Source organism: Nomascus leucogenys, chromosome 2, assembly GCF_006542625.1.
Source record: "Nomascus leucogenys isolate Asia chromosome 2, Asia_NLE_v1, whole genome shotgun sequence".
Classification (NCBI taxonomy): domain Eukaryota; kingdom Metazoa; phylum Chordata; class Mammalia; order Primates; family Hylobatidae; genus Nomascus; species Nomascus leucogenys.
The window spans coordinates 57,597,852-57,612,846 of record NC_044382.1 but is presented as its reverse complement, the minus strand read 5'-3'; positions in this window follow the sequence as shown (position 1 = coordinate 57,612,846).

The window sequence follows — 14,995 nt, the reverse complement described above, 5'->3', positions numbered from 1 at the left end:
TTATGTAATATCTTTACAATACCTTTTTTTCACTTAAAGTTAAATAAAACTGGTGTTTCTGTTATTTTTATTGTCATTGTTTTTGTTGTTTTTGTTTGCAATCAAGCTACTCAGGGCAGATGTGCCCCCTCCCTTTCATTTATTGTTGAAAATCAAATCATCTTTGAAGACGGCTTCATCATATCTTTTCCATGAAACCCCTTTTCTTTCAGATATAATTACTGAGATCTTACATTTGTTAGCTTTATATCTTATTCAAACCTCTGTCACAATAACTAACACTTCTTTGCATTCTATTTATTTTCATGTCTGAGTTCCTTAAGAGCAAAACTCTGACCCATTTTTATATTCTCAACATCCAGCTTAGACTCTGGCAAATAGGCTGTGCATAAATGCTTACTGAACCAATGGGAAGTCATGAATTTATATGTCACCCGTGCCTAGCATAGTGCTTGGCACTTAGATGGTGTCAAGGACTGTTCCCTGAATTAAAGGGAGAAAGCTCTGCTTAATTGAGCTAACAGTCATCCTCACCTTTGTGTGAAACATGCATAGATGTTTGCAATCCATTGCTTTAACTAGTTGACTGAAATAACTGTTTATCCTTTGTGTCTTTAGGTAATCATACATTTCTTGGATACAGTGAATACATTTTAAGTCCTGGGTCCACCTGAAAAGCATAATACATCCTGTGGGGTTGCTATACATGGTAATTGAATCTAATTTAATAAGTGTCAGAATTCAAACATCATGTATTTTCTATCCTAGAGAATTAAACATATACCATAGAAGAAACAAAAATCTCTCCTTGTGAGCCCATAATTCCTGCTTTATGCTATAAAGGCAAGATTTGCCAGTTACAAAGCATCACATTGCAGCAGCATTGTCTTTTTTTCAAACTAATACAAATGTCTTTATCACTATTGAAATGCTAAAAAGTACTTTTAAAATGAATATTTGTAAGAAAACACCAAGCTTTGAGATAAGAGGAATGGAAATCTATAGCATTTCACAAATAGACTCAACATAATTTTAACCACAGACTAAAATAATTGAGTTAGGAAGTTTTGCTATTTTTCTTATCAAGGCCATAATCTAGAAAACAAAGTTATTAAATATAAAAATCATCGTTCAATAATATAGAGAAAATATAACTTATGGTTTTATATATCCTAAGAAAATTTTAACAATAAAAAACTGAAAAGAAATTATTATTTTCACAAGAATAATTTTCAAAGATTGCTTTAGTTTCACAGTTAGACATATACAGAGAAGAATGAAGCCATCTAATACATTCATACCTCAAAGGTGGATACTTGTGTTTCATAAATAAGCAGTTCATTTAGAATTGATCCAAAACCATCGAATATATGTCATATTTGATGTTTCAATTGCTCACTTAAAATAAAAATTGGAAAATATAATAATTCTTTGACTTTAGTTCACACCTGCCATTATTACGTGACATTTTAAATTATATAGTTGTCATTCTTTTCCTTGCCTTTTGTTGCATAAATAGATTAAGCTATGTAAAGAGAATACATTTGAAATCTTAGGTATTTTCTTTGAGGAGATTTCCATATTTGTCATTTCATTTTAATTTTTAGTAATAGCAGTTATGAATAAAACATTTAAAAATACATAGGACATACAATTTCAATTCTGTCTCAACCTCTCTCTCTTCCTCCTCCCTACCTCATCCCAATACAGTCATTTCCCAGGTTGTCAAAAGATGGGTGGCTTCCAGGGTTAGTTTGTCATAAAAGGTAAGATCAAACCAATAGGAAAAAAAATACAATAAGCTTGTGCACCGAGCCAGGTGATGCAAAAGTCAGTCGCAGTTTCTCCAATGTAATCTGACAGACCTCATTTATCTCCTTGTTGAGCTGGCCATGCTATCACATGGCATGACTTCCCACCATGTTCCTACCTCTGGCCCAGACGCCTGCCTGCTGAGGGAGCCAAGGAGGCTAGAGAACAACCAGATGTATTCCAAAATGAACTTGACTTTTAGGAGCTTCTAAAAGAGAAGGCTTCTCTGCTCCTATCTCTGCCAAAGAGCTGTCACTTTATTGGAAGGTTAAATTTGTCACAAGGAAAGAAAATTTCACCATAGCCTGTTTAAATAAGTTAGGGAGTAGAATCTTCTCCCCAATGCTTTTTCCACAGCAAGCAAATGTATCAATCATTTTATCCTCTGAAATAAAAATTTATTATCCATGCAGGAGGCCTTAGATTCAATCTGCACAGTGTTCTGAGTGTCGCATCAGATACGAGGATCTGTCGTCAGTCTTTATCAAGGCAATCACTCTGCACTTGTCATCAGTTTTTAATAATAAAACTATTTATTACCTCAATAATTATTTATGACAAGAAGTCTGCCATTGGCATTATGAATAAATATTGATAAATTGCTTGGTTAATAAACTAGTACTTTTTAAGTGGCTTGGAGAATATGAAAATGAGAGTGGTATTATTACAAAGAATTATTACAAGAAATTGTGAAATGTTTATCTTTTATTGAAAAGATTACATTTGCCCAACAGGAATTCCAGGAAAAGAACGTGGGAAATCTAATTCATAAAAGAACAAAGATTCAATATGAAACATTGATACAATACACACATATAATATAAACATATATATGTGTGTATGTGTGTGTATATATATATAAATACTAAATTAAAGATTTGGAAACTATATCAAAAACCTTTTTTTTTCTTTTCTTTTTTTTTTTTTTGAGACAGAGTCTAACTCTGTTGCCCAGGCTGGAGTGCAGTGGCATGATCTTAGTTCACTGCAACCCCCGCCTCCTGGGTTCAAGCAATTCTCCTTCCTCAGCCTCTAGAGTAGCTGGGATTACAGAGCTTGCCACGATGCCTGGCCAACTTTTGTATTTTTAGTTAGAGACAGAGTTTTGCCATGTTGGCCAGGCTGGTTTTGAACTCCTGACCTCAGGTGATCCGCCTGTCTTGGCATCCTAAAGTGCTGGGATTATAGGCATGAGCCACTGCGCCCGGCCAAAACTTTTTTTTTTTTAGTTTAGATCAGCTCCTAAGAGCCACATTTTTTTAAAGTGCCTTTTATGACAGGCTAGACACATGAATTTGAAATGGGAGTCTGAAATAGCATTAAATCTCATCCTCTGATGAGCTGCTGGGAAAACATGGATATAATCTTTACTTACAGAGATTATATCCCTTGGGCCAATTTTCTGGAAATCACAAAGGACTCAAAGCATGACTGACAGTTACCTGGTCCCTGATGCTGGATAATAGGATATTTAAAGTCAGAGTAGCAACAAAGACACTTCTATGGGAGGGAGCTGGTACAAGCCTCCTGGCCATTTTGATGGCATGGCGTAGTGGGTGCAAATGAAAAATAGAAGCTAGAGGAGAAGAAATTAGGCAAGGTTAGAAAATATTGTGTTAGAAAAGTACAAGTAAAGCTAGGACCCTCTATGGGAACTTACTGAACAGAAATCATAAATTCCATCCAGGCCATATTCAACTTAGGCTCCTGAAGATGGAGGAAAACAGAAGAATGAACCTCTAGGAATGCAAGCAGACCTTCAGGAGGGTTGCTCAAAAAGCACTGAGAAACAAGGATTTAAATGCAAATAGATTATTTAGAAGGTGATCCTAGTAAGCTCAATAAGGACATAGGGAAGTGAGACAGGGAGAGAAAGGAGGTCAGTAGAGGGTAGTGACCAGTTATTGATGGGGAGAATTGAGATTCACTCTTAGTGGAGAACTCTAGGGGACAGTCTAGACAGAAAATGCCTCAAAGTTGATCCAACTGAGAGGTAAGGAAGCTGGGCTGTTTGTCCTCGAAATCCCAGCCATTTGTTGGGCTGCTGTGGAGGAAGACACTGCTGGCCTGCCATGAGAAGAAACCCAGTGGTGTAGAATTACAGAGGCTTACAGTTGGATACTGTAGACATGTACCGAAATGGTGAGTGACAGGAAACGTGGAGCGAACCAACAGCTTCTTTTACAATAGAGCAACTGAAAATAACAAAAATTGCATTTTTCCAAAAGGTTGATGGGATCAAGAAATAACCCTATGTACATAAGAGGCACGAAGGAAACAATGAAGAGGCATAGTCATACGTAGCTTAAAGATGGAGATAGATTCTAAGAAACATATCCCCGGGTGATTTTGTCGTTGTGTGCACAGCACTGAGTGTACTTACAGAAACCTAGTGACATAGCCTACTACACACGTACGCTATGTAGTATAGCCTATTGTTCCTAAAGTGCATGTTACCGTACTGAACACTGTGGGCAATTGTAATACAGTGGTATTTGTATATCTAAGCATATCTAAACATACAGCAAAAATATGGTATTATAATCTTATGGGACGACCATTACATATGTGGTCTGTCATTGACTGAAACAATGTTACTCTGCAAATGATTCTATCATGAATGGGGCTTTCTCTTCAATGTCTTGGAAGGAGATGGTGTAATTCAAGTAATTCAGTTAAAGGTATGCATGAAGAATGGTTGTAGAAGAGCAGCAAACGGAAACTTGGTCATGGGCAGAGAATTTAGAAAATGGTTAGGCACTCAGGCTAAGGCATTGAGCTGCCTGGGTTGAATCCCAGCTTTAAAAGTTATTTTCTATAACCTTGGGCAAATGATCACTTCTCAGCTAGAGTATGCAGAGGATTAAATAAAATATGTAACGGAAAGTAAGTAGTTCAGTACCTGATCCTTCACTGATACTCAGTAATGTTAGCTATTATTAGAATTATTATAATTACATATGTCCTGGCAGATCCATGATGAATTATGAACATTGAACTCTGAGGTTGTCTGGATAGCCACCCTCACACTAGATGGTTTGGAGGAATATTTTGCAGGAAAGAACTCGTGTATTCTGCAGACCCCCACTGATATTTGGGACAGTTAGTGGGAGGGTTAAGTGGAGAAATTCTTTAAAAGTCTAGGATGGGTGAGTTAATAACTGGAGAAAGTAAATGGATTGTCTAAAGCTGTATTGACTCAATGATTTACATAATGATATTTATATTAATGATAACTTTATATCTAGTTTTTGAAACTCATTTAATTTTTTAATTATATCTCATGTACTAGGCATTATATGGGGCGCTGAGAATATAGCAGACAAGTCCTCTGCCCTCAGATAAGCTACAATGTAGTGGTTCAAGACAGACAGTGAGCCAGTGATTAAAAGAATGAAAGTGGAAGGAAGAGGAATGTGCTTTTGTAGTCCCGGGTATTTGGGAAGCTGAGGCAGGAGGATCACCTAAGCTCAGGAATTTGAGACTAACCTGGGCAACATAGCAAGACTGCCTACCTAAAAGCAAAATAAAGAAAAGGAGAATCGCAGGACAAAGTGTTGAGAGGCACAGAATAAAGACATTCGGTCAAACCTAGAATAGACTACCATTCTAGTAAATTTTCCCTAAATTCAGAACCTTATATGTGCCAGACACTGAGCTCAACAATGGAATATATTGGTGAGAAAATGAAATAATTAAATTTCAGCTGTGATAAATGACACTATGAGAAGGCTAGTCTAGAAAAAGAAGCATCACTACAGGAATCACAATGGAGCTGAGAGCCAAAGGGGAAGAGAGCTTCAGCAGGTAACATCAGGGAGAAGAGTGGTTCAGGCAGAGGGAAGACTGTGTGTATATACATCATCACTTGGGAGGAAGAAGTAGGGCTCGTTGGAAATGCCAAATGAAACCTCATGTCACAGTAACATGAAAAGTCATGAGTATGACCTGAAGAAGACTGGCAGAAGGCAGACCACCAAGGACCATGACTAGCAAGCTCAGCTTGTAGTTTTATCCTGAGACTAACAGGAGATTGCTGGAAGTTTTGAGACCCTAGGTACATAATAGCATCTTCTTCTGGCTATCATCAAGAGTCCACGTCATCAGGAGAAGACCTATCATCAAGCTCTGGCAATTGTCCATATGGAGGTTGATGAAACTAACATTTGAATAGAGGCTTGAAAGAAGAGTGAGGAAGTTGGTAGAAGAGCAGTGGATGCCATCTTAACAGAGGTACTCAGCCTAGACAGGAGAGTGTAATCATTTTGAGAAATGCGGATATAATCCATTATTGCTGGAGGATTGAGTGCTGAGAGTGTTGTGGAAGAGGATGTCTCAGCCAGACTTTGGAGGGCCTAATGAAAATACGTTGAAGATTCAGACCTTTATTCTAAGCAGTATTACAAGAAGTTTTCAAGAAAGCTTGTTAAAAGTTCACTGGGAGAAGGGATAAGGATTAAAAACCAAAACTAATTCCATGCGTAGATGAGGAGACTGCTGCTTCATGGAAAACTGTCTTAGTCATTTTCATATGTCAAAAGTCCTTTTGGAAGATGTCAGCCAAGCAGTTAGGACAAAAGCCAATCTGATATTATAGTGCCTGCCTCAGAGGGAGTTCTGATGAAAAAAATATTTGTTTGGTTAACATTGACTGATGCAGATCTTATGATGCACAAACTGGCCCTGCCAACTCCTGTGGTTCAAAGAATTCACCCCTCTTGAGATACATGCCATGACTATGTGATTGATTAAATAGCTCATCAAGTGAAAGGACAAGGCTGGAGCTTTGTTCTGTCACAGCTGGAGCTGCCACTTTGAGTAAGGAATTCCAGTTACACAGATACAATGTACTCACATATGCAACTTGGAAAATTCACAGAATTATCCAGTTGTATAGAAATTATACATTGTGTGTTGTGTCTTGAACTTCTCTCTTGGTTTACGCGTGTGTGTGTGTGTGTGTGTGTGTGTGTGTGTGTGTGTGTGTGTTCGGTTAGTTTAGTTAGTTATTTCTTTTTAGTGAGGATTTCCTGTTTTCTGTCCCAATTGTCCTCCAGATTCTGATTTCTGAGGTGTAGGAATGGCTTAGGTATCTGCATTCAAATAAAACTCTGCAGATAACTGTCAGACATATAGTGTTGTTAACCTCATCCACTATACATAAGTATTTAATTGAATTGAAACAACTTGGGAGAGGGTATCTTAGCAGTTTGTTTACTCAACCAGCACCTATTAAGCATCTTGCTATCTATAGCCATGGCGGTGAGTGAGATGAACCAGAAAGAATTTGTAAATATATAAAAAAGGAGAAAGCTGAGTAGAGAACCCAGAAGATTATATCCCTTTTGAGAGTGAACAAGGAAGAAAGATGGAGCAGGAAAATTTTGAAAGATGGGAGGAAAACCAGGCAAGAGTGAATCTGTCAAATACTTCATAATAATTACAGTGTTTTAATATTTCTTCATTTTTGCTTTTATCACTCTTCAGGCAAAATGTTCATAAACATTGTGAGATGGGACCTAATTTACATATTCTGCCAATTATCTGTATTTATGTATAACCGCTCAGAGGTTTTCCCCCATTACCCCGAATAATTGAGAATTGGCTATAGAAGCAGTTTTCCTTCCCCGCTGAATAAATGTGCTGTATTTATATTATCCATTACCAGGTGGCAGACGTAATGTTCAGTGATGTGTGTTACTTATCTGAAACTTGAAGCCCCTTTCAAGGTTCAAGCTCACCAGTTAATAGAAGATAATCTGTATGGAGCATAAATTTCAAGGGGATGTCTACAATCAATCTTTCGTGAGCCTTCCATTTGCCAAGATAGCTCTTGCTGGAGTTGACTTTATTACTAGTAACCATTTGCACTATCCTGTGACAATGATAAAGCTTTTACATTATATGAATTATATTGGACATACTCTATTTTTTCACTTTCATTTGTTTACTAACAGACCTTAAGATAGAAAGCTTTCAAATCATTTGGCAAAATATAATTAAGAATCACTCAGACATGTAATTTAATCAGGAGAATAGGAAATACATAAAGGTTATAAATGACTTCACAAATGACTTTAGAATTTGTATTCATACTAATTCTTTTATGATGCAGATTAGGGAATTGAGTTAGATAGATTTAAAATGTTTGGTTTTCATAGTATTTTAATTAATTGAAATAAAATCCATGTGGTTAACCTAAGTATACAAAGAAAACAATTATACTTCCATTTCTTTAATGTCCAGGCTTCTAAATCATGTCTTAGTATTTTGAATGTGAGGGGGTTTCACACAGAGATGCTAATAACATTAGTAAATATGGAATGCCACTTGTAGGAGTGTGTTTTAATGTTGCCTTATTCCCTCAAATTTCATTTTGAATGACTCTTCTATTATGTAGATTTTTAGATTCTGGACATTCTTAGTTATTTCTTTGTCTTTTTTTAGGCATATAAAACCACAGAATATTTTATTTTAATTCTAATTATGCCTTTTCAGAGAAAGGCAAACTGTATCCCTGTTTCCTCTGCCTATGATAGAAAATTGCTTTTGGGATCCAATTCTTCTTTGCTAAATCAATCAAATTTGATCTTTGAAACAGAAAAAGAAAACAGACATATAGTTCAAATTTGTATTGGAAACATTATCTCTTCTAATTTTAAATATGTAATCAGAAGAGGAACAATATCTTTAGAAACCAAACCTCAAGAGATGGGCTGTGACTCTAGCTGTGATGGTGAAACATTCAGCAAACATTTCAGAATCCATCAGCTCAGACTCAGTCGAACATACCCATACCATCTGTCTAAATGGTTTGTGGATGCAATCCAATATGACACAGGGAATCGTGTACATACCCTGATGCTCAATATGACCCACGTGTTTGGTTGAAGACATTTTGTAATGATTCTATTATAATTTACTGTGGTTTAGAGGTTTGAACCTCTTTCATGACTTGTATACTCCTCTTTCCTTCGTTTATTGTTACCAAAGTATTCACCTATTTCTTTTCTTTCTTTCTTTTTTTTTTTTTTGAGTTGGAGTCTCGCTGTGTTGCCCAGGCTGGAGTGCAATGGTGCCATCTTGGCTCACTGCAACCTCCGCCTCCCAGGTTGAAGCAATTCTTCTGCCTCAGCCTCCCGAGTACCTGGGATTACAGGCACCCACCACCACACCTGACTGATTTTTGTATTTTTAGTAGAGAAAGGATTTCACCATGTTGGTCAGGCTGGTCTCGAACTCCTGCCCTAGGTGATCCACCCACCTCGGCCTCCCAAAGTGTGGGGATTACAGGTGTGAGCCACCACGCCTAGCTGTATTCACCTATTTCTACTTACAGGATTTATAATGACTTAATAAAAAGAACATTTTTGTTGAAGACAAAGCACCAAAGAAATAGAGTTTTATTTCAAGCTCTGACATCTACCACTCATGAAATCTTTATTAACTTTTTCTTACCATCACTGGGCCATTATTTTATCACTTGTAAAATCTAGAAAACAATTGAAACCTAGAGGTTAAAATATTAAAAGAATTTGGTGCATAAGGGTTAAGAGAATGCTGGATTTATACTGTATTGCTGAAATCTTCAGTCTGCCATTTAAAGGTGGTGTAACTTGATGAGTTTCCGAAACCAACGTTGGTTTATTTCCCACATGGAAATTGAAGTTATAATAGAATCCATTTCATTGAGTTGTTGAGAGCATTCAGTAATTAAAAAATACAGGATGCTTAAAAATATGTTTGGAACATAAGAGTTCAGTAAAAACTAATTTAAAAATGTCCAGATTTTAGTGAAATATAAATGTCTGGTGAATAGAAGTTCATTCATTCTTCTCCCTTGACAATACCAGCTGTGTCTTTCTCAACTTTGTGGCTACAGAAATTAGAAAAGTGTTTTGCAATAAGGTTTGCATAATAAATACAGAAATGAATGAAGACAAATTATTCTGAAAACATTTAAAATTCATATCTTCACATTAGGGTATCACCTAACCTAAAAACTTGCCAAGAAACTACCTAAGACTATATATTGAGTTATTTGAGATATTTGTTTACATAATAGTCTATGTTTCTTTACTGAAGCTTCCTTTGCCTAAATTGATTAGTTTATGACGACTTTAAAAAATCTATATTATCTCTAGATTTATTTCACTTTGTTTATGGGATCTTCAGGTAACTACAATATATGATGAATACAAGTAAAACAGAAAACTCAATAATTTAGTTAATAGCATAGAATTCAAGTAAATACTCAAGACATTTAACCATCAAGCTAACTAGTTGATACAAAGCCCATGTATATTATTTTACAGCAAAAATTAGAATCACTTTCAAGACCACAGTTAAAGCTTATTAACAATAGTAACTGAAAATAAATGAGAATTTTATAAAGATTATCCATTTTTTAAAAGGAAAACTGAGGAGTGTTAGAAAAAATAGTTAACATACAATTTTCCTTTATGATACTTGGTTGTTTAGGAAATTGTTTAGGAAATTATAATAATTCCAAACGTATTCTATTTCATGAGATAATGAAGGTATGCAATAATATTTTATATTAGTAAATAGTATGGATTGATACATAAGTGACACACTCTAGAGATTCATAAAGTTGTATCACTCTGAAAGTTTTGAAAATAAGGTAAGACAGCCTTTGGTAAAAAAAAAAAAAATAGAAGGTAGAATAATAATGTTCCAAAGATTTTCATGTCCTAATTTCTAGAACCTGTGAATATATTACTTTATGTGGCAAAGGGAATTCCGGTTTCAGTTGGAATTAAGGTTGCTAATAAGCTCAATTTAAGAGATGGAGATTACTCTGGAATATCTGAATGGACCCAATTTAATCACATAAACTCTTAAAAGAGGAAGAAAAAGGTAGAAGATTGGATCAGAAAGATGCAACTTGAGAAGGACTTGACCTACCAGAACTACCATTGCTGGCTTTGAGGGTAAAGTGGAAGGACCACTAGCTATAAAAATGTGGCAACCTCAGGCCGGGAGTGGTGACTCACACCTGTAATCCCAACACTTTGGGAGGCCGAGGTGGGCGGATCACAAGGTCAGGAGATCGAGACCATAATGGCTAACACGGTGAAACCCTGTCTCTACTAAAAATACAAAAAAAATTAGCTGTGTGTGGTGGCGGGTGCCTGTAGTTCCAGCTACTTGGGAGGCTGAGGCAGGAGAATGGTGTGAACTGGGGAAGCGGAGCTTGCAGTGAGCAGAGATCGCACCACTGCACTCCAGCCTGGGCGACAGAGTGAGACTCCGTCTCAAAAAAAAAAAATGTGGCAACCTCTAGCAGCTGGGAGCAGCCCTGAAGTCACACCCAGTAAGAAAGTGGAGACCTCAGCTCTACAACCAGAAGAAACAGTTCTGCCAATGGCATGAATGAACAGAAAAATGTATTCTTCCTTGGAGCTTCCAGAAAAGAATGTAAGCTTGCTGATACCCTGATTTTTGTCCAGAGAAATTCACACTAGACATACCAGATTCTACACAATCTTAAGACACTATATTGATGTTATTTAAGGCACTAAATTTGTGGTAATTTGTTAGAGCAACAATAGAAAATAGATACAGTACTTAAAAAGTCTAAAAATTTATGAGATTGTATTACTCTTTGAAGAAAAATCTTTTGAAATTTCTAAAAATGAGTCAAAATAAGACTGTTACTCCATTTGAAGTGTTCTTTTATGTAGGTGAAAAGAATGCCTTGTGGTCTGTAGAGTTAATTTATTTGTTGATTTAGTAAATGTTTGCTGAGCATGTATTAGGTTTAAAGACCTCACAAGTGTAAAAACGATACTGGCAATCAGAATATAGAGTTTCATAGCAGATCTGTGATCAAACAACACCTCTAATGCAAGGTAGGTGTAAGAATTCCTCCCAGAGAAGTGGTAGTACTGAAATAAAAAAGTCATTTCTGGATTAAAAAAAATCATTTGGATTATCAGGAAGTTCTTTATTAATCAGGTGGCTTTTAGATAGATTTTGATATACCAGGGTTTCACCAGATGAAGTTAAATGGGAAGGATATTTTAAGGGGTAAGAATCAAATGAGCATCTGTTGGGAATATTTGGATATATTTCAATTTGATTTTGCTGCATTTTTTATTCTATGTTTAAATTACACCTGTAACATCAATGAGGAACGTCTGTTTAAACATTTTTAGTGAAAGGACACTCAATACCTCAGAAAAGAAGTTGATTTTATTGTCTATCAGCTCATATAACTATTACCTTCTTCCTTAGTTTGAACTAAAATATGTCCTCTCTGATATCCAGCCCCTGGCTTTTCTCTAATTAGAACATCTGAATATGCATATTATCCAGCTTTTTAAAAATTGTCATTTGAATCCTTGAAAACATCTTTCAGGCTTTTTTGTGTCTTCCTCTCAAATTAAATGCCTCAGTTCTATCCATCAATACTTAACTGACATAACATTTTTGTGGACATTCCACCATCTTTTTTTTTAGAAACAGAGTCTTGCTCTGTCACCCAGGTTGAAGTGCCCTGGTGGGATCATAGCTTACTGCAGCCTTGAACTCTTGAACTGAAGTGATCTTCCCACCTTAGCCTCTCTAGTGGCTGGGACTACTACAGGAGCATGCCACCACACTTGGCTAATTATTTTTTGTAGAGATGGGGTCTCACTATGTTGCCCAGGCTAGTCTTGAAATCCTGGGCTCAAGCAATCCTCCTGCATCAGCCTGTCAAAGTGTCGAGATTATAAGTGTAAGCCAGTGCGCCTGGCCATCCCACTATCTTGTCATTCTTACCTGGATATTCTCTAATTTAAAATATTCCCTGTTATTATTGTAGAATCAAGTTATGTTGGAAAATATTAAGAAAGGAAATTAGTTTCTCTAGACTAACTATAGGCATTTCCAAGTAATTAAAATGTAGAGCCACTGATAGCTTGACAGAACAACCTGGAATGTAAACATCTCAACTTTCATCTTTCTTTAATAGTCTGATTCTTTGGGAGATTTCGAGATACAATAAAACTTTTACCCCAATAATTGAGATTGATTTCCTCTAAATAGAGTAATGTTATTTTAACCATGATACACTGAAATATGTCTAGAATAAATTAGAGATGTTTATGTCTTTTGAAGCATGGGTATAACATTGCCTCCCGTAATGCTGGCTAGCCATATCACATCACATAAATATATCACACATATATATGTGTTTTTTTTCCCTTTTTATTTTACATAGTCAATATAACACAGCATCTCCTGTCACCAAAATGTGTGTGTGTTGGTGGGGGTGGAAGGTGAGGTGTTCTTTCTACCAGCAGCCAGTCAATTCTCTGAGAGATTCTCCAGCAGACAGACTGGCTATAAGACCTCTAATACGATTCAGTTCTCACATTACCTACCTGAAGATAATGTCAGATCTCAAAGGTTGAGGACCTCAGCCCCACAAGGCTGCTCCCCACTTGAGATATGAGTTATCAAATAAATATATTGAATCACAGCCTGTGCTTCTGACTGATGAGCTATACACTGGGGTCTCCACAATCCCCTCCTCAGATTTGATCAATTTTCTAGGGCATCTCAAAGAGTTCAGGACAACAGTTTACTCACATTTTTTGGCTAATATATTTTAAGGATAATACAGAGGATACAGATGAGCAGCTAGAAGAAGTAATAAACAGGGTGAGGTATGGGGAAAGTGGGATGGAGCTCCTGTGCCCTCTCCAAGTATGCCATCTTCCAGGAACCACATGTGTTCAGCTACCTGGAAGCATATTTGAACCTCGTGCTTTGGGGTTTTATGGAGGCTTCATTATGTAGGCATGACTGATGGAATCACTGGACATTGGTGATCAATTCAACCTGCAGGCCATTTTCCTTCCCTGGAGGTTGGGGCATGGGACTGAAAGTCCAAATCTGTAATCATGCCTTGATCTTTCTGGTGACCAGCCCCCGTCCTGCTACTATCTGAGACCTCCAGCCACCAGTCTTCTTTTTCACAAACAGAAGACATTTACCACTCCCATCACTCTGGAGATTCCAAAGATTTTAGGAGTCATATGCTAAGAAGTGGAAATAAAAAATCAAATATATATTCCATAATATCAGCATATATAATGTAATATAATATACTGTAATATAATAGAGATGTGACCATATATTAAAGGCAAGTGGAGACTGTAGCTATTTATTTATTTGTTTATTAGCAAGCAGAATTTTATTCTCAACAGAGGTACCCATAAAATGCTATCAGAAAATGATTCAACTCAATATTCTCTGTCATTTCTCAGTTGTTTATGCAAGGAAATTGTTCTTCTGTGGCACTCTGGTAACCTTGCATGTATCCACAAGGGCCATACACACAAAAGTTTCGACCACAACTACTGGAAGTCTTGGTAGAAAGCTTTGTGATTCTCTGGAAACACTGGAGGCTGGGAAACCTGTGAGAAGCTCTTCTGAGGTCATCATTTATTCCCGAGCCCCCATTCCCTGCTTTCCTCTGGATGGCTGTCATAGACAACTTTCCACTGCAGCTTGGACTGTGATGAGCTATGGGGCGTTCTGTCTTGTTCCCCTCACAACAGATCTGCCAAATATAAAACTGCTTAGATGCAGGGTAGAAACAGCTTCTCAACAGCTGAGTGTCTTTCCAATCCTGTTGCAGTCACCTAGCCATTTCTGATTCAGTATTCTTTTGGGTATATGGAACATGGACCACAAGGATCTGTCATCTCTGCCTATACTTTCTTCTACTGTTTATGCAAAAAAATACTGAATTTGAAGTGATTCATAACTTCATTGGTTAAGTTAGTCAAGCCTTGGTCTTACTTTGTCTTATGTGTGCTTGACAGTTTTCAGATAGAAAGATCAAAATTTGAAAATGTGAAACAATTACCCTCTCTGCCAAAAATATCCTCAGAGACATTACTGTCTAGATTAACTACAGGGATCTTTTTTGTTTTTGAGACAGGGTCTCACTCTGTCACCTAGGCTGAGTGCAGTGGTGCGATCACGGCTCACTGCAGCCTCGACCTCCCAGGCTCAAGGAATCCTCTCACCGCAGCTTCCTGAGAAGCTGGGACTACAGGCATACACCACCACACCTGGCTAACTTTTTACTTTTTTGTAAAGATGAAGTCTCACTTTGTTGCCCAGGCTGGTCTGGAACTCCTGGACACAAGTGACCATCCTG